Source organism: Phyllobates terribilis, unplaced genomic scaffold (assembly GCF_046119375.1).
Source record: "Phyllobates terribilis strain yellow unplaced genomic scaffold, ASM4611937v1 Scaffold_3__8_contigs__length_932513732, whole genome shotgun sequence".
Taxonomy (NCBI): Eukaryota; Metazoa; Chordata; class Amphibia; order Anura; family Dendrobatidae; genus Phyllobates; species Phyllobates terribilis.
In genome coordinates, this window is record NW_027362763.1 from 120973423 (window position 1) to 120999530 (window position 26108).

Genomic DNA, 26108 nt, shown 5'->3' on the forward strand with positions numbered 1-26108 from the left:
CAGAATGGAAAAAAATGAGAAACCACTTTTTTTTTGTCTGCTTCTGGTAGAACATTTTCCCTATAATAAACTGATCAGAGGGTGTCCTGCAGCTGGGACCCCCACAGATTAATTGTAAACTCAATATCAAGGGCTCAATTTAACCACAGTGCCCCCAAAGGCAAAATGAAGGATTACACAATATTGACTATTGAGATGAATGTGCAGTCAAATGGAGGTCAAGGAGGTTTTGGGTCCTCCAGGGCGACCAATACACTTTATAGACATTTTCTGCTCTCTCTATTTCATGAGGGTCCTGAGCAGGAAGACCCCTACTATTAACTAGGAATTCATAAATACGGTGTTTGAAAATGGGTTTTCGAAACCTGATAACCACTTTGACAAAAAAAAACTTTAAAAGAAGAAGTTCCACAAGGCCTATAATAACAAAATTTCCTATATGAAATATAAAAATATATAAAAATAAATGTATATGTCTTTTATGCTTGCACACATTATCATCACAGTCCCCATTGGGGCTCACAGTCTAAATTCTCTATCTTTGGGAAGAAACCAAACACGTGGATGAACATACAAACTCTTTGCAGATATTGTATTTGCAGGACCCCAGCGCTACAAAGCATCAGAGCTAACCACTGAGCCAACATGCTATTGGATTTGTTAGTGTGGGCAAGTGTCCCTAGTGTAACACTGAGAAGCCAGGGACATTAATAGTTGTCATTGGGGACACAGATAGAGTGAAATTTTAAAGGGACGGACCGAAAATAACTATCTAATCTTCATTTCAGGGGCTGGGCTAGTCCCTGCTCTACTGAGCATGCGTCGGTCGTCAATTCCGTCATATACTCTGTAGGCTCTTGTCACTGTGCACTATTCTACTTCTAAGTGCACAGTGACAGTGCGCTCCCTTGCCGGCTCTGATGTGAAGTAACGAGCTGGCAAGAAAGTGCACTGTCATTGCACATTGCAAGGAGAGAACGAGCGAGCAAAGACCAATGCCACTCCCCGCAAGTGACCTCAAAACCAGAGGGAGTGTATTATCATGCTATTGAGCAGAGCTGGGCAAAGTGTGGCCCACGAGCCACATCCGGCCCTTTGGCTTCTCCAGTCTGGCCTGCGCACCCAGACATCCAAAGAGTGGTCCTCCCCTGCCACCCGTCTGCCTCCGTCCATTGTCAACGCTATCCATATCCTCAGGATGCAGACAACGATGAATAAAGTATCCTCAGGATGCAGACAGCGATGAATATATATTATTTCATATGTGTATGGAATATCTGCATGTGGGGGCTCATACTGTATGTAGGAGACTGTGTGGGGGCTCATACTGTATGTAGGAGGCCATGTGGGGGCTCATACTGTATTTAGGAGACTATAAGGGGGCTCATACTGTATAAAGAGAGCCTATGTGGCGATTCATACTGTATATGGGAGGCTATGTGGGGGCTAATACTGTATTTAGGAGGCTATATGGAGGCTCATACTGTATATAGGGGGCTATTTGGGGGCTCATACTGTATATGGGAGGCTATGTGGGGGCTTATACTGTATATAGGAGGGTATGTGGCGGTTCATACTGTATATATGGGGCTATGTGGGGGCTCATACCATATAGGAGGCTATGTGGGGGCTCACACTGTGTGTAGGAGGCTATGTGGGGGCTCATACTGTGTATAGAGAGCCTATGTGGGGGCTCATACTGTATATAGGGGCTATGTGGGGGCTAATACTATATATAGGAGGCTATGTGGGGGCTCATACTGTATATAGAGTGGCTATGTGGGGGCTCATACTGTATATAGAGAAGCTATGTGGGGCTCATACTGTATACAGGGGGCTATGTGGGGGCTCATACTATATTTGGAGGGGCTATGTGAGGCCTCATAGTGTATATCGAGGGGCTATGTGGAGGCTCATACTGTATATAGGAGGCTATGTGGTGCTCATACTGTATATAAGGGGCTATGTGGGGGCTCATACTATATACAGAGGGGCTATGTGGGGGCTCATACTGTGTATAGAGGGGCTCTGTGGTGGCTAAACTGTATGTTGGAGCTGTGTGTGGGCTCTTACGATACATACGTGGCTGTGTGGGGGCTCATACGGCATATAGGGAGTTGTGTATGGGCTTATACGGTACATAGGGGGATGTAAGCATGCTTAATTTTGCTCAACATTAAGTGATATAATTATTTTATATTAAAAATAATTGTAGTTAATATTAATATTGAGCTGAATTAATTTCAGCCTATTGGTTTGGCCTCCACAACAGTCACAGTCTCTCATGTGACCCCTCAGGAAAATGGATTGCCCACCCTGCTCTGGAAGATTATCGTCGGAGCACAGAGAGTTCCTTCTTTCCTTGGGTTTCAAATTTCTAAAATGTACAAAGTCACAGTAGTTAGAAAACACCAGATACCACATAGGCCTTAACACTTTTGAGTTTTGCTTAGATAACGTTGGCAAGAAAACCTAACATCATAAAAAGTACATAAAAATAAAGCAATAGTCTTGGCAGAGTTTACTGTGCAGATAACTCAAGTCGGCCCCCACATTACACAACCCTCTAAACTATTACAGTCTCAGCATTCAGCCATCATCTATTTAACATTACCGAACACATAAATATATTTAATTAAAATCTCTTCAATTATTCAGTGTTACATGGATGCCATAAACTATTCAATAAAAATCTCCGGTTCAGGTTAACATTTAACGTAGAGATAGCAGGAATTAGATATCGGTATCACAGAGCCTTTGCTGCATGTTACACCTCAGTCAGGGTTGGGTGAAGTCGATGGTCGCCCAACTCATTACACGGCCAATCATGCATGAAAAATTGCATTTAGCCATAACAGTTTTTCTTTTTAGCCTTAAACCCACCACTAAAATATTGTTATGGATATTAGAAAGAAGAAGCTTCCTAGCAGGGTTGTGATTGTACATGATGATGAGGTAACAGTTGTACCTGTGCAGGCCCAATCGTTCCTCTACTAAATCAGAAGACACCTTTATTATAAATTTTGCATCATACGTGGTGCCATGTTACAGCTTTTGCCTTGGGACAAAGGAGGTTTAAGTTACCTCTTAGGTCAAATTCACACAGGTGCGAAACTCGGACCATGCTTGGATCGCAATGTACAACCTTATACGTGGGTCTCCTGACCTGAGCTAACTGCCTCATATAGCAAGACGAATTGTCTGGTCAGGAAGTAGACCCACCGGTCAGGCCAAGTATTGGGATTCATTCCACCGGTCAGGCCAAGTATTGGGATCCATTCCAATGGTCAGGCCAAGCATTGGGATCCATTCCAATGGTCCGGCCAAGTATTGGGATCCATTCCAATGGTCAGACCAAGTATTGAGATTCATTTCATGGATGTGTGAATTCGGCCTTACGGAAAGAGGTCTACTAGAGATGACGAGCAGTTCAATTGCGCTGCCCTGTTCCAGCATTTAGTCTCGTTCTCTGTGGTATCTGGTCTTCACTTCTTTCTCAGGCATCCTCGATCAAGAATTCTCGACACCTCTGGTGTCCAAAATCTCCTGAAAAAAAACTCCTTGTGCACCTACCCTCACTTCCTTGAAGTAGATCCTAAAGGAAACTTCTCCAACCTAGGCACTGTCTGATCAAAAGACAGCAAAAAACTCTTCAGGGCTATGTTCACACCAGGGCCGGCTCCAGGTTTTTGTGGGCCCCGGGCGAAAGAGTCTCAGTGGGCCCCTTTAACACATACCACGATTCATGATGCACAGATACCGCAGAGAAATATATATATAGTACAATGCCAAAGATTTCACTTCTTACATTACATGAGTGATATCTATTGTAAATTCCACAATAGCTCAGAAACCGGCGAATCGCTCCACACAGAATACTGGCCCCAATATAAGGCCCCATACGGAATACTGGCCCCCATATAAGGCCCCATACGAATTACTGGCCCCCATATAAGGCCCCATACGGAATACTGGCCCCATATAAGGCTCCATACAGAATACAGGCCCCCATAAAACTCTCCGTACCGGATACTGGCCCCCATATAACGCTCCGTACAGAATACTGGCCCCCATAAAATGCTCTATACGGAATACTGGCCCCCATATAATGCTCCATACGGAATACTGGCCCCCATATAACGCTCAATACAGAATACTGGCCCCCATATAACGCTCCATACAGAATACAGGCCCCCATAAAACTCTCCGTACAGGATACTGGCCCCCATATAACGCTCCGTACAGGATACTGGTCCCCTTATAACGCTCCATACAGGATACTGGCCCCCATATAATGCTCCATGCAGGCTGTTCCCCCCACATAGTGCCCTATGCAGGCTGTTCCCCCCTTATAATGCCCCATGCAGGCTGTTCCCCCCCTTATAATGCCCCATGCAGGATGTCACCCCCCCATATAATGCCACATGCAGGATGTCACCCCCCATATAATGCCCCATGCAGGATGTCACTCCCCCCCATAGAATGCCCAATGCAGGATATCACTTCTCCCCCCCATATAATGCCCCATGCAGGATGTCAGCCCCCATATAATGCCCCATGCAGGATGTCACTTCTCCCCCCCATATAATGCCCTATGTAGGATGTCCCTTTCCCCCCATATAATGCCCCATGCAGGATGTCCCTTCCCCCCCATATAATGCCCCATGCAGGATGTCACCCCCCATATAATGCCCCATGCAGGGTGTCACTCCCCCCATAAAATGCCCCATGCAGGATGTCATTTCTCCCCCCATATAATACCCCATGCAGGATGTCACCCCCCATATAATGTCCCATGCAGGATGTCACCCCCCCATATAATGCCCCATGCAGGATGTCACTTCTCCCCCCCATATAATGTCCTATACAGGATGCCCCTTTCCCCCCCATATAATGGCCCATGCAGGATGTCACTTCTCCCCCCCCTATATAATGCCCTATGCAGGATGTCTCTTTCCTCCCCATATAATGCCTCATGCAGGATGTCCCTTTCCCCCACCATATAATGCCCCATCCAGGATGTCACCCCCCCTCTTTATAATGCCCCATGCAGGATATCACCTCCCTCTCTTTAAAATGCCCCATGCAGGATGTCACCCCCCCTCTTTATAATGTCCCATGCAGGATATCACCTCCTCCCTCTCTTTAAAATGCCCCGTGCAGGATTTCACCCCTCCTCTTTATAATGCCCCATGCAGGATGTCATTCCCACATATAATGCCCCATGCAGGATGTCATTCCCACATATAATGCCCCATGCAGGATGTCACTCCCCCATATAATGCCCCATGCCTCCATACATTAAAAAAATAATAAATCAAGTACTCACCTCACTTCTCACCTGCTGCCGTTGCTCAAGTCCAGACTCCAGTGTTGCCGGCGTCGTCCCGCTCTGCGCTGCCTGTGACCGCTCAGGTGAGGGCGTGATGGAAAGACATCACCGCGCCCTCTGACCTGAGACGTCACAGGGAGCGCACAGCAGAAAGACAGCGGATCTGCGGAGGCACGGGGAGAGGTAAGTATCCGGCTGCCGGGGCCCTGAGCAAGCGGGGGAGAAGGACAGGCGCTGGCACTGCTCTCCTCCGCCCATAGCCCGGCGGGGTGCCCGACCGCGAGTGGGCCCCCCGCCTGCTCAGGGTTCCGGCACTTTCCCGGGTGCACCGGGTGCTGACGCCGACCCTGGTTCACACCATTCAGGCGGATACTGCCTAAAAAGAAATGCAGAAAAACTGCCAAAAAATGGACATAATGCCAACAATGTCAAAACAATTTGCTGTGCACATGTTCTGGTTTATGTCACTTCTTTTAACCACTTCAGGGTTCTGCAATCCTGGAGCGATTAAAAGAACTGACATGTTTATTCTTCATGCAGCTTCTAATGGAAGCTGCCCACTCTTCATAATAGAAGATATAAGTTAAAGATGCAAAAGTGAGCACGAGCAGCTTCAGGAAAAAAAAAAGCCAGCTTTCCTTGTTTCTTTCTTCAGATTGATGTTGGGTGCACATAGCCCAAAACTTCTTCATAACAGTGTCACTCGGGTGTGTGGACTATGGCTGCTAACCAGATCCCTAGAACTACACTGTGTTCCAAATTATTATGCAAATAATATTTTCGCAGATTTTCCCAAATTACCTATATGAATTGCAGTCATTGTAATTTTCCAGTCAAATAACTATTAGAGTACAATTGAAAGGTTTTTGTACAAACTGCCTATGATAACAGTATATTTTTAAAAAAATAAAAAACTCAAACTGCACTCAAAATGCATGTTCCAAATTATTATGCACAGCAGAGTTTTCAACCTTTTCATTTTAATAAAGAACAAAAAAATGGTCATTTTTGAAATTATAAGCATTAGCAGGTTATTACAAACTGAAATCAAACAGTTTTCAACTCAAAACTTTATTCTAGGTGATGTTACATTTGCACATAGGACCGCTTGTTCGAAAGGAGCTTCTGAACTGTCTCGTCCATTGAATTTGTCAGGTTTTGGATGGTTTCTGCTTCAATTGTTTTGCATGAGGACAGAATACCCTCCCAGAGCTGTTGCTTAGATGTGAACTGCCTCCCGCCATCATAGACACTCCTTTTGATGATGCTCCAGAGGTTCTCAATGGGGTTGAGGTCAGGGGAGCATGGGGGCCACACCATAAGTTTGTCCCCTTTTATGCCCATATCAGCCAGAGATGCAGATGTGTTATGTGCAGCATGAGACGGGGCATTATCATGCATGAAATGATTTCGATGGTCCAGATGGATGGAGTGGAGGATGGCTGTTTGATGGACACCCCATGCAAACACGGCTACGGCGCTAACAAGGAGGAGGTGGAGTAATGTTTTGGGCTGGAATCATGGGGAGAGAGATTGTCGGCACTTTTAGGATCCCTGAAGGGGTAAAGATGAACTCCATAATGTATGTTGAGTTTCTCAAACAGCACTTCCTTCCATGGTTCAAGAAGAAGAACCGTGCATTCCACAGCAAGATCATTTTCATGCATGATAATGCACAGTCTCATGCTGCACATAACACATCTGCATCTCTGGCTGCTATGGGCATAAAAGGGGACAAACTTATGGTGTGGCACCCATGCTCCCCTGACCTCAACCCCATTGAGAACCTCTGGAGCATCATCAAAAGGAGTGTCTATGATGGCGGGAGGCAGTTCACATTTAAGCAACAGCTCTGGGAGGGTATTCTGTCCTCATGCAAAACAATTGAAGCAGAAACCATCCAAAACCTGACAAATTCAATGGACGAGAGAGTTCAGAAGTTCCTTTCAAACAAGCGGTCCTATGTGCAAATGTAACATCACCTAGAATAAAGTTTTGAGTTGAAAACTGTTTGATTTCAGTTTGTAATAACCTGCTAATGCTTATAATTTCAAAAATGACCATTTTTTTGTTCTTTATTAAAATGAAAAGGTTGAAAACTCTGCTGTGCATAATAATTTGGAACATGCATTTTGAGTGCAGTTTGAGTTTTTTATTTTTTTAAAAATATACTGTTATCATAGGCAGTTTGTACAAAAACCTTTCAATTGTACTCTAATAGTTATTTGACTGGAAAATTACAATGACTGCAATTCATATAGGTAATTTGGGAAAATCTGAGAAAATATTATTTGCATAATAATTTGGAACACAGTGTAGAGGTGCCCTAGTCTATCCCTGTCTCCTGGAATGTTCCTGAAGGTGGAGGTGCCGAGTTTACATGCCTTACTATGCTCCTATATCAACCCTTATCTGTCTCCTCCCCCACCCAGGGTAGTGGGAAGCTGAAGTGTATAGGAACACACTAGCCAGACAAACAAGGGAAGACGGACAGGGATATATGAAAATACCAACCATACAAAATACACTCACCAAACAACAGAGTGGGACACAGGGAGTTAAAGTAAGGAGAAACCAAATAGGAGAGACTAAGGATGTGCAAACAGGCAAAACTCCTAGCAACAATCTCATGAACAAATTTCCCAACGCAAACTCCAAACACGATCTACACCTCCAACTCCAGAACCAGGCAGAAAAAAACTAACACTGGATATCCCTAAGTGCCAAGCATATATAGCAGAGGGGAATGGCCAACACTGAACAGCTGAGACAATCCAGATAGGAAAGCTCCAGGAGCTTCAACTGAACAGATTAACCCTTGCACTGTTAGCAAGGAAAATACCTGCACTGTTTAATAAGATGGTGAAGTACTTCTAACCTATGCAGGAGTTCATGAAACCAGACACCGCAGTCTTCTGGCCCCTCTCTGTGGTGGTATCCCCATGACAAACAGCTTCAGAAAACTATTCAGGAAAAGAAAACTCCTCATAAATCTACCGCAAGTAAGGAGTTTACTAAAGCGTCTTTTTCTTGAAAACGCGTGGTTCTTGAACGCTTGAGAAAAACCTTAGTATGAACATTACCTTAATTCTTTCCACTCCTTGACAGGATCCATGACACTAACAGATCAAGACTTGGGTAATAGCTGAGAATGAGGCACATTAAGACTGGCTGCAGACGAGTGTATGAAAAATTGTCTTAGTTTCGTCCAGAGTTTCAACTAATTTTCATCCATGTGGCCATTTTTTACGTCCGTGTGACGTCTGTGTGTGATCCATTTTCATACAACTACATTAAACCATGTACATGATCACATATAATTTCCTAGGTTTATAATATAAATGTATCCGTAAAAATCAGACGCCACTCCAATGGTCCGTGTGGGATCAGATTTTGTTTATGGACCCACAGACTTGAATGTGTGAGTCTCATCCAAGACTCGGCTGAAAGTAGTCCATGCTGCAATTTTCAGCCCTATTGAATAACATTGGTCAATGTGCTGTCCATGTGCTATATAAAAAAAAAAAATCTGATAGCACACGTCCGATTTATACACTCGTCTGCATGAGCCCTTAGCTAAATGTCTATGGCATAGATCGATATACCAGTTTGGTTGGTATTTGGGACATTAAACCTTGGGAACTGATAGAAAAATTACATTATGTGACATGGATAAGCCTATTTAGAAAAACAAAATCAGTTTTTCTGAAGTTTCCTTTAAACTCCACTGGTTTTATGGTTACAATGGGCAGAGTACAGAATGGATAATTATCTCACTGGAAGTCATTACAAGTGTCTGTACGTGTCAGACGCTCGTAAAAATGTACAGAGAAAAATAACCGGTCTGAACACTTCACGCAAATGAGTTTTTAATTCTTTTCGATCTGTAACATGTATTGTCATGGGATTGATTTACAGGTGACAAGTAAAATGGGAGTAAAAAATAATTAATGACTTGATTGAAGTCAATTTTTATTGGTAAATCCCTTCTATTGATAGAGACGGCCAATCCTGATGGGTATCTACATTTATTGCCATTGTCTTTATGTTACGCAGGGTTCAACTAAGTCCTTCAAGACTGGAACATGCTACAATTTTCATGAGGAAACCTGCAACAGTGATCACATCTGTAGTCCAACATTTGGAGGTTGTTCATTGTCTTAAAGGGTTTCTCCATTAGAGTCATGGCTGCGTGAGGATGTTGACAAGTAACAAAGGTACAAAAAAAGCACACCCAAAAGTGAGTATTGATAGAAAGAGAGCTTTTATCATTGACATGAATAGATCATCATCAAGACATTCGGAAGACCTGAACTGTACATATCATCTTCATAATTAATCAGTTGAAAGCTAAGATGATTTACTCTGAGAAATCATAGCACAAGGAGAATAAATACAGAAAAACAGTGATGTCACAGTACATAATAGAAAATACAGCAAGTTCATAGTATAAGAATAATAAACACAGTGATGTCAAAGTACAGGGATAATAAACACAGTGATGTCACAGTACAGGGATAATAAACACAGTGATGTCACAGTACAGAGATAATAAACACAGTGATTCCACAGTACAGGGATAATAAACACAGTGATGTCACAATACAGGGATAATAAACACAGTGATGTCACAGTACAGAGATAATAAACACAGTGATGTCACAGTACAGAGATAATAAACACAGTGATGTCACAGTCAGGGATAATAAACACAGTGATGTCACAGTCAGGGATAATAAACACAGTGATGTCACAGTACAGGGATAATAAACACAGTGTTGTCACAGTACAGGGATAATAAACACAGTGATGTCACAGTACAGGGATAATAAACACAGTGATGTCACAGTACAGGGATAGTAAACACAGTGATGTCACAGTACAGGGATAATAAACACAGTGTTGTCACAGTACAGGGATAATTAACACAGTGATGTCACAGTACAGGGATAATAAACACAGTGATGTCACAGTACTGGGATAATACACACAGTGATGTCACAGTACAGGGATAATATACACAGTGATGTCACAGTACAGGGATAATAAACACAGTGATGTCACAGTACAGGGATAATAAACACAGTGATGTCACAGTACAGATATAATAAACACAGTGATTCCACAGTACAGGGATAATAAACACAGTGATGTCACAATACAGGGATAATAAACACAGTGATGTCACAGTACAGGGATAATACACACAGTGATGTCACAGTACAGGGATAATAAACACAGTGTTGTCACAGTACAGGGATATTAAACAGTGATGTCACAGTACAGGGATAATACACACAGTGATGTCACAGTACAGGGATAATACACACAGTGATGTCACAGTACAGGGATAATATACACAGTGATGTCACAGTACAGGGATAATAAACACAGTGATGTCACAGTACAGGGATAATAAACACAGTGATGTCACAGTACAGAGATAATAAACACAGTGATTCCACAGTACAGGGATAATAAACACAGTGATGTCACAATACAGGGATAATAAACACAGTGATGTCACAGTACAGGGATAATACACACAGTGATGTCACAGTACAGGGATAATAAACACAGTGATGTCACAGTACAGGGATAATACACACAGTGATGTCACAGTACAGGGATAATACACACAGTGATGTCACAGTACAGGGATAATAAGCACAGTGATGTCACAGTACAGGGATAATAAACACAGTGATGTCACAGTACTGGGATAATACACACAGTGATGTCATAGTACAGGAAAGATAAACCTAGTGATGTAATAGTACAGGGATAATAAACAGTGATGTCACAGTACAGGGATAATAAACACAGTGATGTCAAAGTACAGGGATAATAAACACAGTGATGTCACAGTACAGGGATAACAAACAGTGATGTCATAGTACAGGAAAGATAAACCTAGTGATGTAATAGTACAGGGATAATAAACAGTGATGTCACAGTACAGAGATAATAAACACAGTGATGTCACAGTACAGAGATAGTATACACAGTGATGTCATAGTACAGAGATAATACTGTAAATAATAATGTCACAGTACAGGGATAATAAACACAGTGATGTCATAATAGAGAGATAATAAACAGTGAGGTCACAATACATAGATATCCTCGTTCAATTCACTTGCATTGGGAGAGGTTGCGCATGTCTAGTTGGAATGTGCTCAGGTGCATACATATTACATACTAGCAGTCACATGACCGCCCTCTCCCGGCACCGGTGAATCCTGACAGCACACGCTAAGCGCAATGTGAGGATTCAGAAGTCTGCAGTCACACAGACTTAAATACTTAAACCTGGACATCCTATTTAAGCATTTACAACAATAGGCATGCAATTTACATAACCTGCTGGCAATCTCCTCAGCAGCTCTTCCTTTACTTTGGCAGAGTCTGTGTTACTCTCACTGCATCACAGCACACTCTCAGTGCTTGTTACAGACCCTCTATTTTCTAGTAATAAAGGTTAGTGGCGCTAGGTGGGTCTTCCTAAAGTAAACTACGGAAAGTAAAGACAATTACCAATAGTTGTCAAGGAGGTTAAAAAATAAATAAAGAAGGCATAACTTTCGCTGATTACATAGGAGTGATAAGGGAAATGGGATGAGGATAAATGAATAAAGAAATAAAATAATTGTAGTGATAGATTAAGAGAATAATAGGTTAAAAAAAATAGTTAAAAGAATATATCATAGGAGACCCAAAAGTTGTAAAACAGAATTTTATTAGTGAAATTAAAACATAGGGGTAGGTAATAAAAATACTGTGGCTGGTATGATATAATATTTAAAAAAGATTGTGGAAAGGGCCGAGGATATTCAGTTGTGGCTCGGGTAGCAGTTGTAGTTTAAGTGTGTCGATTTTTGTTCACTGGGTCGTGGTCGTCCCCTGGGAAGAGGAGAGGAAAATTGATAAAGTTGTGACTATTAGCACTAATGGCCCTTGACCGGGTGGGTTTAGGTGTCGGTTACCTGGTAATAGAGGATGAAAGATGTAAGGGGTGGGTCCAGGTGGTTATTCCTTGTCGATTTGCTAAAAAGGAGAATACACAAGAAGTGATTGGGTATTATATACGTAAGTGAGGACAATAGGTATTGGTATATTACCTGGACGTAGTACTTGGTTACTGCACGGATGTTTAGGAGAAGTGGCGCCCCTTGTGGACAAGGTTAGTACCTAGTACTGGTGGTTATAAGGGGAAAAAGGTAAGTATGAGGGAAAAAACTGGCGAGTAAGGAGAGAAATAAAGGTACAGTTATACTGGTGGTTATAATACAGGTATAACTGTACCTTTATTTCTCTCCACACTCACCTGTTTTTTTCCCTCTTACTTACTTTTTTCCCCTTATAACCACCAGTACTAGGTACTAACCTTCTAACAATGTGTAATTGGCTACCATAGCTGACTGACCACCTAGGCCTTTGGCTAGACTAGGGATGTGGTTGATGGGATGAAAGAGATAAACCCTTCTCGCTCACAGCCGTCGAGATGCCATGGTCACCATTAAACACAGCATCTAAAGGGCTAAATGGCCACATAGATGTTATCATCAATCGCTTTCATTGCAACAGGGTGTCAACTATAACTTACTGTCTCTGTGGTGACAAACCTCTTCACCCACAAGCAGCAGCTTACAGATACCCTCTGGTGTGGCTACTACTCACACATTGTGAATGGGTAAACGTATCCTAACTAGGAATGCACTCCCCTCCGTGGTGGCAATCTTTGCCCCTTCTGTTTAATGGTGAAACTCTCATGTGGGCAGTTTGGTCTACTCTACCTTGAAGATATTATACCAACTGCAATGTCTAAAGCTCTGTGGTGACACACTAAGAATAACGAATACTACTCACCCTCACTTGCTTGATAACTGTGGTGCAGACATTTTTCTGCTGCTGCAAAACTATTCTGCATTGTTGCACCGTCAGCATATATAAGACCTCTACTGGTAGAAAACAAGAACCTTTTATACTCCATGGACCCCAACAAGGATCGTGATAGCACGTGGAGTCAGATGGTAGCATGGGGTCAGCTCTATGTCACAAGCAACTTAGTGCATTAACAACTAAACCATACAGCACAGTTTTCGCTCCTAAAAGGCAGCACCTCAGTGCTCCTCACTGCTCTGGGCATTATTTAATTGGGGCATTACTCCAATATACTTGTAATTAAAGTGCATCACAAATACAATGGGGTTAATACTACCTACTATTACATTGCTGGTGGTATGTAGCTGGAATAACATGTGTAGCTCAGCGCTGCGCTCTGCTAACTTCATACCTTTAGTGCCATAGAGTTTAAAGAAGTAGCAGGGCGTTTGCAAGACTGAACTCCTCCTCAGCTGCTCCATTCAGCTCCTCCGAGCCGCAAGACAACAGGGGACTTTATTGATGTTATACAATAAAAATGAACAAGCATCTGTCAGTGTAAATCTGCCCACCGAAGAAAAAAAACCTGCTCCGCCAGTATGACGTACAGTGAAGCTGTCATAAGTACATGATCTATGGATTCATGGAAGTGTCACAATTGTACAATAAATGTCTTCCTTATAATAATGGAGGCTATCACCAACACAATGAGATATATAACAATGCAGAATCTCTGCTGCTTCATTCATCGTTGCCGCACAAGATAACACCCAAGATCTAGTGAAATGCTCAGTGACAACTGACATTGATGCGGGAGACCCATTAATATCATCAACGAATTATTGCCCACCAGTCTCCATCCCAGTACAGTCAACAGAAATTATAGATCCAAACTCAATGAAGCCCTCAGTGACCCCATTCTGTTCTGTAAAGTTACGTGGTTTCTACATCATGGTGACTGAGTTGCTGCAGTTTCTTCCACCAGGGTCGTTATGATCGCGGTCACAGAAGATGCAACCGCAACCAGACCTGTGCGGGAGGGGGTCTGCAGATGAAAATTTCACCTGGATGTGCGCCCTTGAATGTACATTCATGTAAAATGTATTGCGGTTCAGAGACCCGCCGACTCCGTGTGCTGCAATACATGCCGCCGGCCAATCAGCCGGCATCAGCTTGCCATTGATGCGTAGCGCATGGCAGTGACATCATGCGCTGCCCGTGGCGGCACGCCAAAGTCAGCTGGCAGATCCTACAGCTACAGGCGAGGATATCGCGTGGTGTTGGAGCGGGGGAAGGTGAGTAGAATAGTTTATTTCTTTTTAAATGGCGACATTATACCAGGATGGGGGACATTATACCAGGATAATCCCCGGGCCCGGATGGGATACACCCGCGAGTACTGCAGGAATTAAGTAATGTCATGGATAGACCATTATTTTTAATCTTTAAAGATTCCATAATAACAGGGTCTGTACCACAGGACTGGCGTATAGCAAACGTGGTGCCAATATTCAAAAAGGGGACAAAAACTGAACTTGGAAATTATAGGCCGGTAAGCTTAACCTCTACTGTGGGTAAAATCCTGGAGGGTTTCCTAAGAGATGCTATACTAGAGTATCTGAAGAAGAATAACCTCATGACCCAATATCAACATGGGTTTACGAGAGACCGTTCCAGTCAAACTAATCTGATCAGCTTTTATGAGGAGGTAAGTTCCGGACTGGACCAAGGAAATGCAGTGGATGTTGTGTATATGGACTTTTCAAAAGCTTTTGATACTGTTCCACACAAAAGGTTGATACATAAAATGAGAACAATGGAGATAGGGGAAAAATATATGTATGTGGGTTAAGAATTGGCTCAGTGACCGGAAACAAAGGGTGGTTATTAATGGAAAACACTCAGACTGGGTCTCAGTTAACAGTGGGGTACCACAGGGGTCAGTATTGGGCCCCCTTCTTTTTAACATATTTATTAATGACCTTGTAGGGGGCATACAGAGTAATATTTCAATATTTGTTGATGACACTAAACACTGCAGGGTAATCAATACAGAGGAGGACAATTTTATATTACAGGAGGATCTATGTAAACTAGAAGCTTGGGCTGATAAATGGCAAATGAGCTTTAATGGGGATAAATGTAAGGTAATGCACTTGGGCAGAGGAAATAAAATGTATAATTATATGCTTAATTGTAAAGCACTGGGCAAAACTGTAACTGAAAAAGACCTGGGTGTATTGGTGGATGACAAGCTCACGTTTAGTGGCCAGTGTCAGGCAGCTGCTGCAAAGGCAAATAAAATAATGGGATGCATTAAAAGAGGCATAGATGCTCATGAGGAGAACATAATTTTACCTCTATACAAGTCACTAGTGCGACCACACTTAGAATACTGTGTACAGTTCTGGTCTCCGGTGTATAAGAAAGACATAGCTGAACTAGAGAGGGTGCAGAGAAGAGCGACCAAGGTTATTAGAGGACTGGGGGGTCTGCAATACCAAGACAGGTTATTACACTTGAGGTTATTTACTGTGGAAAAAAGAAGGCTTAGGGGTGATCTTCTTACTATGTACAAGTATATGAGGGGACAGTACAAAGACCTTTCTACTGATCTTTTTACACTGAGGCCTGAGAAGGGGACAAGGGGGCATCTTCTACGTCTGGAGGAAAGAAGGTTTAATCGTAATCACAGACGCGGATTCTTTACTGTAAGAGCAGTGAGACTATGGAACTCTCTGTCGCATGATGTTGTAATGAGTGATTCACTACTAAAATTTAAGAAGGGCCTGGATGCCTTTCTTGAAAAGTATAATATTACAGGTTATATATACTAGATTCCTTGATAGGGCGTTGATGCAGGGAACTAGTCTGATTGTCGTATGGAGTCAGGAAGGATTTTTTTTCCCCAATGTGGAGCTTAGTGTTTGCCACTTGGTTTTTTTTTGCCTTCCTCTGAATCAACATGTTAGGCTATGGGTTGAACTAGATGGACTTAGTCTTCCTTCAACCTTAAAAACTATGTTACTATATAGGATGGGGGACATTATACCAGAATGGGGGACATTATAACAAAATGGGGGACATTATAACAAAATGGGGGACATTAGACCAGGATAGGGGACATTATACCAGAATGAGGGACATTATAACAAAATATAATACATACAAAGCTGTATTTCCTACTTAGCAGTGCCCTTCTCTGACTGACTGACTGACTGACAGGTTGATTACTCTGGTATATGGCGACTGACCTGTCAAGCAGCCAGAGGAGGGCACTGATTGGTAGGAAATACAGCGTGAGGCTGAGGAGCTGTAAGTGCATCATCATGCCCCAATGCACTTTTAGACCCAACTTTAGTATGTGATTTCTCGATGTTTAAGCAGTACTTTGGTGTCATAAATGGATTGACTGGCTTATCTTTAAAGGGCTACACAGTCATATAAACGATTCGGAGTGTTTATAGGAAATCTGCCAGCAGAATTTCACCTCCCCCAAACTATTTATATGCACTTGTAGCTCTTTCAAAGACCAGTCCAGCAATACCTTTTATATGGTCAGTACACTCCTCCTTTACTGGGAAATCAGCATTTGAATTGATATGCAAATGAGGCTGAAGAGCTATAGTAGATCTGAAGCCTCTGTCACTCCAGCTCTATTCCCCACCCAGTGCTTTCTCTTACTGCTTGACTGACAGCTCCTTTGCCTGAAGTCACACAGCATAGAGGCTGTCAGTCAAGCAGGAGGAGGAAGAGAATAGAGCTGGAGTGACAGAGGCTTCAGTTGTACTAATAGCTCTTCAGCCTTATTTGCATTTCAATTCAAAAGCCGATTTCTCAGGAATGGAGTAATGGACTGGCCATGTAAAGGTAATACTGGATTTGTCTTTGAAGGAGCTACATGCACATATAAATACTTTTTTTCGGAGGGGGGTAAAGTCCTGCTGACATCGTTTCTGACTGATTCCCTGATTATTCTGATTGTAATTCTAAACATGGGTTTGACATATCTCACTCAGAATATTTAATATATATTTTAGTTGTTTAAAAATTATTTATAAAAATGATTGGCTTCTGGAAATGTTGCCCAGAAAAAAAAAGGTTTGCAACATTGGTCCATCTCTACATTGACAATCCTTCCGAAAAGTGCAGCCTTGTAGAACTGTGGTCAGAAGTTTAGCCCCCAAACAAATCGGTACCACGGCCCCTTCTATGTCCTCCCTAGAGCTCCAAGACCGGGGCGTGGTGGCAAACTGTGCCCCTTTTATCTATACCACCTTTAATAATTAGGGAGTAGTCCTGCAATATAGTCCAAGCTTTTAATCCATGCTCTACAGAAAAGCTTAATATCCCAAGTATTGCAGGAATTTCCGAGAATTTTAGTAGTGTATATGGTGAGAATATAGTAATAATGTATCTACAGTCTGGATAAAAGGGAGGACAATTCTACATAAGCTTCCATTATCCTATAATGATTACATCTGCCCCCAGGGAAACCACAAAACCAGTTTCATTGACATATTATGAAGGAGATGAACATATTTTGACAAACAGCAATGGAGCCTTAGAGGGATTCTCCACCCTTATTAATCCATGTGTGGAGAGCTATGAATTTTGCTCCTCAGATCGTCTCACACTCGATAGATTAAGGGCGGAATAAAAACGTTGCAAATATAGTTAACTGTAATGCAAGAAGCAGGTAATAACGGTGAGAGCATCCAGTGGGCGTCTGATCACAGAACATGACATGATGGTGCATTACTTAGATTACACCCATCCTTGGCACAGATAACCCAGAACTCGATAGTCTGCAAATAAACAGCGCACGCCTGTGCCTACAGAATATCAGGTGAATTTATTCTGTGGTTTCGTCTAATAATGTCTCCCTGCCATTAAAAATATTCTCTACATAGATGCAGTATGTGGACCCCCGACTCTCGCACCTATAGGACATGCCATTGAATATGGAAGATGGTCACCTCCTGTGGCTTTAACGGTCTGGACTGAGACGGGAGGGGCTTTCACAAAATATTGGAGGTGTCTGTGGGAATTTGTACCCTTTCAGCCAAAAGAGCATTTGTTAGGTCAGACGCTAATGTTGGGTGACAAGGTTTGATGTTCATCCTAAAGGTGTTGGATGGGGTTGAGGCCTGGACCAAACTCCCCCAGCCATGCCCTTAAAGACCTTGCTTTGTGCACTGGGCACAGTCGTGTTTAACAAAAAAGGGTGTATCTCATACTGCTCCCACAAATTTGGAATTGACAATAATGTAAATGTTTTTCTTTGTTGTGGTCTAAAGGGTAATGTCTCTCCTTGTGAAGAGTAATACAGTATCCCTGACATGCTTGTGTAAGGAGACGTATTGGCCATGCAATCCTCCTCTGGAAAATAAAACATGCAAATTGTATCTCCAGAGAGTAAGAAGACTTTAACTTCTAACCAATTAGAAGTAGAAATACTGAAAGTCAATATCTACTCTTTAACGAGCCTCGCCACATGACTTAGGATAAAAGCCAAACCAGAATCTCAATTTTCAGACACGTGTTTCGGGGTGTTGCCCCTCATCAGTGCTAAGCAAGAGATATGATTTCGCTAGGTGAGAGGCTCTGGACTGGGGTTTAAGGGGTAATGTTTCTCCTTGCGGAGAGCAACATGCCTGACATGTCAGAATCATACAATGCTCCTCTGGGAAATTAAATATGCAAATTTTTTTTCTAGAAAGTAAGAAGACTTTAACTCTAGTGCCACCAATTAGAAGTAACAATCCTAAAAGTCAATATTGACAATTAATTAAGCCTTGTCACATGAGTTAGGATAAAAGCCAAACAAGAATCTCAATTTGCAGTGTTTGCGTGTTTCGATGTGTTGCCCCTCCTCAGTGCAATGCAAGCCATCTGATTTGTCTGTATGAGAGGCATCTCCTTAGAGCCCAGCCAAAGGCCTATCATACAGGCAAATCAGATCAAGGGGATTGGCCATATCTTTATTTACAGATAACTGTATAACATCAGTATCACCCAAACCACTCTGTGCCCAGTGCCCACCATCAAAACAACTGTTCCTAAACTGAAACCTCCAGTCTGTTATCCGAAATGCCAACCACTGAGAGTCGGTGGACTTTGTCAGTGATACAACAGAGGATAGGCGATTGTAACACGTCACATACATTGACAGTCGTCTTCCCCAGTTTGCATGGTATAACACTTAGTGGGGTTGTCCATCTTTAGGGATCTTTTTTTTTTTTAATAAAATGCATGTATATTGGGCTAGAAATCATTTTTGCAGTTGTGTTTCGTTTAATATTTCGCAGTGTTTGGCTTCTACTGGCTCTTTATTTTCCTGCAAATAAATAATTAAAATTATAATTTTATTTATTTAGTGTCAACATATTCCGCATAAATTAACTTTTACCAAATTCAATTTTGATGTGGTCTGTGGTCATGAATCAAGTTAGAGGCAACCAGAAAAAAAACAGATAAAAGATCTATAAATTCTCCCTTAAAACTTTATGACTATCAGAACAAGGTCACTGACGGATTTGCAGTTTACTCATTCTGCAGCCAGCAATATATATATATCTATAATATAACCGGGGATGTGTGTTTCTGCCCGAAGCCTCGATAGACTGCGCATGCGTGACGCGCAGTCTGGCTCCAGAGAGAAGCAGGCATCCAGCCGTTACAGGTAAGAGGAGGTGTATGGCGCCGGAGATCGCGCGGTATGCGTAGACACTGAACGCATACTGCGATCTCCGGCGCCATACTTACATACTTACCTGACCGGCAGGAGCGTTGCCGCGGCGCCTCTCTTCGCTGGAGACCGGGGGCGGAGTGAAGGCGTCGGACCGGCGCATGCGCATAGCGCTATCCGGCGCCATTTTACTGAAGACACATTTACAGTGTGTCTTCAGCAAAATGGCGCCGGACAGCGCGGTGTTCCGGCGCCGCACTCCTCCCCCGACCTCCGGCAGAAGAGGACACAGCAGCGCTGGAGCACAGAGAAGAAAGGTGAGTATAACTGTTTATTTTTTTTGTATGTGTGTACAGTGTGAAAGGGGTGAGGGGACCATGCATATATCAGGATTGGGGGGTGAGGGGTACCATACATACCAGGATTGGGGGGTGAGGGGTACCACACATACCAGGATTGGGGGTGAGGGGTACCACGCATACCAGGATTGGGGGTGAGGGGTACCACGCATACCAGGATTGGGGGGTGAGGGGTACCACACATACCAGGATTGGGGGTGAGGGGTACCACGCATACCAGGATTGGGGGTGAGGGGTACCACACATACCAGGATTGGGGGTGAGGGGTGCCAGGCATACCAGGATTGGGGGGTGAGGAGTGCCACGCATACCGGGATTGGGGGTGAGGGGTGCCAGGCATACTGGGATTGGGGATGAGGGGTGCCATGCATACCGGGATTGGGGATGAGGGGTGCCACGCATACCGGGATTGGGAATGAGGGATGGGGTGCAATGCATACCAGGATGAGGGATACCATACACACCAGGATAGGGATGGGGTACCATGCACACCAGGATGAGGGATACCATACACACCAGGATAGGGATGGGGTACCATGCATACCAGGATGAGGGATACCATACACACCAGGATAAGGATAGGGGGTGCCACGCATACCGGGATTATCTATAATATAACCGGGGATGCGTTTTTCTGTCCGAAGCCTCGATAGACTGCGCATGCGTGACGCGCAGTCTGGCTCCAGAGAGAAGCACGCATCCAGCCGTTACAGGTAAGAGGAGGTGTATGGCGCCAGAGATCGCGCGGTATGCGTAGACACTGAACGCATACTGCGATCTCTGGCGCCATACTTACCTGACCGGGAGGAGCGTTGCCGCGGCGCCTCTCTTCGCTGGAGACCGGGGGCAGAGTGAAGGCGTCGGACCGGCGCGTGCGCATAGCGCTATCTTGCGCCATTTTACTGAAGACACATTTACAGTGTGTCTTCAGCAAAATGGCGCCGGACAGCGCGGTGTTCTGGCGCCGCACTCCTCCCCCGGCCTCCGGCAGAAGAGGACACAGCAGCGCTGGAGCACAGAGAAGAAAGGTGAGTATAACTGTTTATTTTTTTCGTATGTGTGTACAGTGTGAAAGGGGTGAGGGGACCATGCATATATCAGGATTGGGGGGTGAGGGGTACGACACATACCAGGATTGGGGGGTGAGGGGTACCACACATACCAGGATTGGGGGGTGAGGCGTACCACGCATACCAGGATTGGGGGGTGAGGGGTACCACGCATACCAGGATTGGGGGGTGAGGGGTGCCAGGCATACTGGGATTGGGGATGAGGGGTGCCATGCATACCAGGATTGGGGATGAGGGGTGCCACGCATACCGGGATTGGGAATGAGGGATGGGGTGCCATGCATACCAGGATGAGGGATACCATACACACCAGGATAGGGATGGGGTACCATGCATACCAGGATGAGGGATACCATACACACCAGGATAAGGATAAGGGGTGCCACGCATACCGGGATCATCTATAATATAACCGGGGATGCGTGTTTCTGTCCGAAGCCTCGATAGACTGCGCATGCGTGACGCGCAGTCTGGCTCCAGAGAGATGCACGCATCCAGCCGTTATAGGTAAGAGGAAGTGTATGGCGCCGGAGATCGCGGTATGCGTAGACACTGAACGCATACTGCAATCTCCGGCACCATACTTACATACTTACCTGACCGGGAGGAACGTTGCCACGGCGCCTCTCTTCGCTGGAGACCGGGGGCGGAGTGAAGGCGTCGGACCGGCGCATGCGCATAGCGCTATCCGGCGCCATTTTACTGAAGACACATTTGCAGTGTGTCTTCAGCAAAATGGCGCCGGACAATGCGGTGCTCCGGCGTCGCACTCCTCCCCCGGCCTCCGGCAGAACAGGATACAGCAGCGCTGGAGCACAGAGAAGAAAGGTGAGTATAACTGTTTATTTTTTTCATATGTGTGTATAGTGTGAAAGGGGTGAGGGGACCATGCATATATCAGGATTGGGGGCTGAGGGGTACCATACATACCAGGATTGGGGGGTGAGGGGTACCACACATACCAGGATTGGGGGTGAGAGGTACCACGCATACCAGGATTGGGGGGTGAGGGGTACCACGCATACCAGGATTGGGGGTGAGGGGTACCACGCATACCAGGATTGGGGGCTGAGGGGTGCCATGCATACCAGGATTGGGGGGTGAGGGGTACCACACATACCAGGATTGGGGGGTGAATGGTGCCACGCATACCGGGATTGGGGGTGAGGGGTGCCAGGCATACCGGGATTGGGGATGCGGGGTGCCATGCATACCGGGATTGGGGATGAGGGATGGGGTGCCATGCATACCAGGATGAGGGATACCATACACACCAGGATAGGGATGGGGTTACCATGCATACCAGGATGAGGGATACCATACACACCAGGATAAGGATGAGGGGTGTCACGCATACCGGGATTGGGGGTGAGGGGTCCACGCATACCGGGATTGGGGGTGACGGGTGCCATGCATACCGGGATTGGGGGTGAGGGGAGCCAAGCATACTGGGATAAGGGGTGCCACGCATACCGGGATTGGGGGTGAGGGGTGCCACGCATACCGGGATTGGGAGTGAGGGATAGGGTGCCATGCATACCAGGATGAGGGATACCATATACACCAGGATAGGAATGAGGGGTGCCACGTATACCAGGATTGGGGGTGAGGGGTGCCACGCATACCAGGATTGGGGGGTGAGGGGTGCCACGCATACCAGGATTGGGGGGTGAGGGGTGCCACGCATACCGGGATTGGGAATGAGGGATGGGGTGCCATGCATACCAGGATGAGGGATACCATACACACCAGGATAGGGATGGGGTACCATGCATACCAGGATGAGGGATACCATACACACCACGATAAGGATGAGGGGTGCCACGCATACCGGGATTGGGGGTGAGGGGTGTCACGCATACCGGGATTGGGGGTGAGGGGAGCCACACATACCGGGATGAGGGGTGCCACACATACCGGGATTGGAGGTGAGGGGTGCCACGCATACCGGGATTAGGAGTGAGGGATAGGATGCCATGCAAACCAGAATGAGGGATACCATACACACCAGGATAGGGGTGAGGGGTGTCATGCATACCAGGATTGGGGGTGAGGGGTGCCAGGCATACCAGGATTGGGGGTGAGGGGTGCCACGCATACCAGGATTGGGGGTGAGGGGTGCCACGCATACCAGGATTCGGGGTGAGGGGTGCCACGCATACCAGGATTGGGGGTGAGGGGTGCCACGCATACCAGGATTGGGGGTGAGGGGTGCCACGCATACCAGGATTGGATGGTGGGGACAGGATGGGGGCAGCACAAATACAAGGAGGGGGGCAGCACATACCAGCATGGGAGACCATATACCAATAAAAATGCTCGCCACCCGGGCATAGAACGGGTTCAATAGCTAGTATATATATATACAGCAATATTCCAAACTCATTTTTGGCAAAGGCGGCATCCTATCATTTCGCCATGTTTAATGGTAATCTGTCAGCAGATTTTTGCTATTTAATCGGAAAGCAGCATAAGTTAGGGGCCTGATTCTTTTGATGTGTCAATTGCTCAGCAGCTTGCTGTAGTTGCAGGGGCGTACAAAGAAATCAAGGGGCGCCATAGCAGAAGTTCTTATTGCCCCCCCTCGACAAAAAAAAGATTAATATTCAGCGGGGTCACAGTAGAACATACCTCACAACTTTGCATACTTACATAGTAATTTTCCTCCTATTGAGGCCCCTAGATTCTCCTTTCATTGCCCCATAAAGTGTGAAGCAAAAGTGCCCCCAAAACACCCCAAACACAATATGGTATTCAGCCACAGTACTCTCCACACGTACAGTATAAGACCCTACTGTACACCCACCTCCCCCTCCCGGCACAATATGGTGACCCCAACACAGTATGATGCCCCAATACAGCCCTTCACACAATATGATGGCCACCACACAGCCCTCCATACAGTATAATTACTCCCATACCCCTTCACAAAATAAAATGGCCCCAACACAACCCTCTGCACAGAATGCTAGCACCAACACAACTCTCTGCACTGTGTGATAGCCCCAACACAACTCTCTGCACAGTATGATAGCCCCAACACAATCCTCTGCACAGTATGATGGCCCCAACACAACCCTCCGCACAATATGATCACACCAACACAACCCTCCCCACAGTATTATGGCCCCTACACAGCCCTCCACACAGTATGATGGCCCCAACACAACCATCTGCACAGTATGATGGACCCAACACAACCCTACTCACAGTATGATGGACCCAACATAACCCTCGGCACAGTACGATGGCCCCAACACAACCCTCCACACAGTATGATCGCGCCTACACAACCCTCCACACAGTATGATGGCCCCAACACAACCCTCCACACAGTATGATGGCCCATACACAGCCCTCCACAGAGTATGATGGCCCCAACACAACCCTCGACACAGTACGATGGCCTCAACACAACCCTCCACACAGTATGATAGAACCAACATAGCCCTCCACACAGTATGATGGCCTCAACACAACCTTGCACACTGTATAACGGCCCCCACTATCCCTCCAAAAGCACAGTGGCCCCCATACAAACCTCCATACTGTATATTTGATCACATACAGTATCATAGTCCCACATAGCCCTCTAAACAGTGTAATGGCCGTCGCTAGCCCTCCAAACAGTATAATGGCCCCCACATAGCTCTCCAAACAATATAGTGGCCCCCACATAGCCCTCCAAACAGTATAGTGGCCAACACATAGCCCTCCATACAATATAGTGGCCCCCATATAGCCCTACAAACAGTATAATGGCTGCCACATAGCCCTCCAAATAGTATAGTGGCCCCCACATAACCCTCCAGACAGCACTGACTGGCCTGTTGCTGACAATGTTCAGTGTAGACAGGAAGCTGCCAATCAGTGCTGTGGGCGGGGTTATACAGAGCTCAGCATTCTGAGCACTGCTACATCTACAGCAGAGAAAACAGGGATTTTGACAAAACTGCATCAAGCAGTTCAGTCAGTGATGCATCACTGGAATCAGGCTCTCTGTCCCTACATAATGTTGCTCACAGACTCCATAGCAAAAACATGGGATTTATGGCCTCTGTTCCTGATTCTGGTATCTCCTATGTGAAGACTTGCTCCTGTTTGCTCTGATTTTCCTAAATGTGCTACCATAAAACACACACCAGAATCACGGAGATAATGCAGGTTCACACAGAGGATTACACGATTGTACTTCCACCTACAGGGAATCCTTTTATGATGGGAAATTGAAACAGACGGCGAAGCTTACACAACGCAATATAAAACCCAAACATTTCCAAATCATGAAGTAAAAGGTGAAATCGTCTCTCTATTTACTCCTCCAGATCTGATTGTTTGGGGATATTTGTAAAAGGATCACACCCTTCTCCCTCCTACACACGACGCTTGTTACTACACGTCTGTGTCTCCTCCAATATAATGAAACAAATAAAAGGAGCGCAGGTACCAATCAACGTGTACGGGCATTTCAGAGAGGACCTTTCAGACTTTAAAAGTGAAGATCTAGGTGAAAAATTCTGTGCTAATGAATTTCTTCATATATTATAAATAGACAAAAGTATTGGGACCCCTTAAGCCCATTGATACCAGCGCAGTCCTGTAATAGGAGCCACCCATGTAACAAGTTTGTTCATGACATTTCTTCCTCCTAAATACGTCCCCATCACCGGTGAGTTCTATTACTGAGAAGTTGAAGGCAGTAGTATAGCTAGAGTCTGATGGGGTCCGGTGCAAAATTTGGACCTGGAACCCACCTGTATGTTGGTCAGATG

At 45.0% G+C, this 26108-nt stretch overlaps 1 long non-coding RNA gene across 2 annotated transcripts in view; it reads left to right on the forward strand.

The window, feature by feature from the left end:
- The window catches only part of LOC141257970 (uncharacterized), a 78101-nt gene that overhangs the window by 21149 nt on the left and 30844 nt on the right, over positions 1-26108 (forward strand). For both annotated transcript variants that reach the window (XR_012318151.1, XR_012318150.1), the window contains exon 2: positions 9389-9572. This is a non-coding gene — a long non-coding RNA (uncharacterized lncRNA). The remainder of the gene's footprint in view (positions 1-9388; positions 9573-26108) is intronic.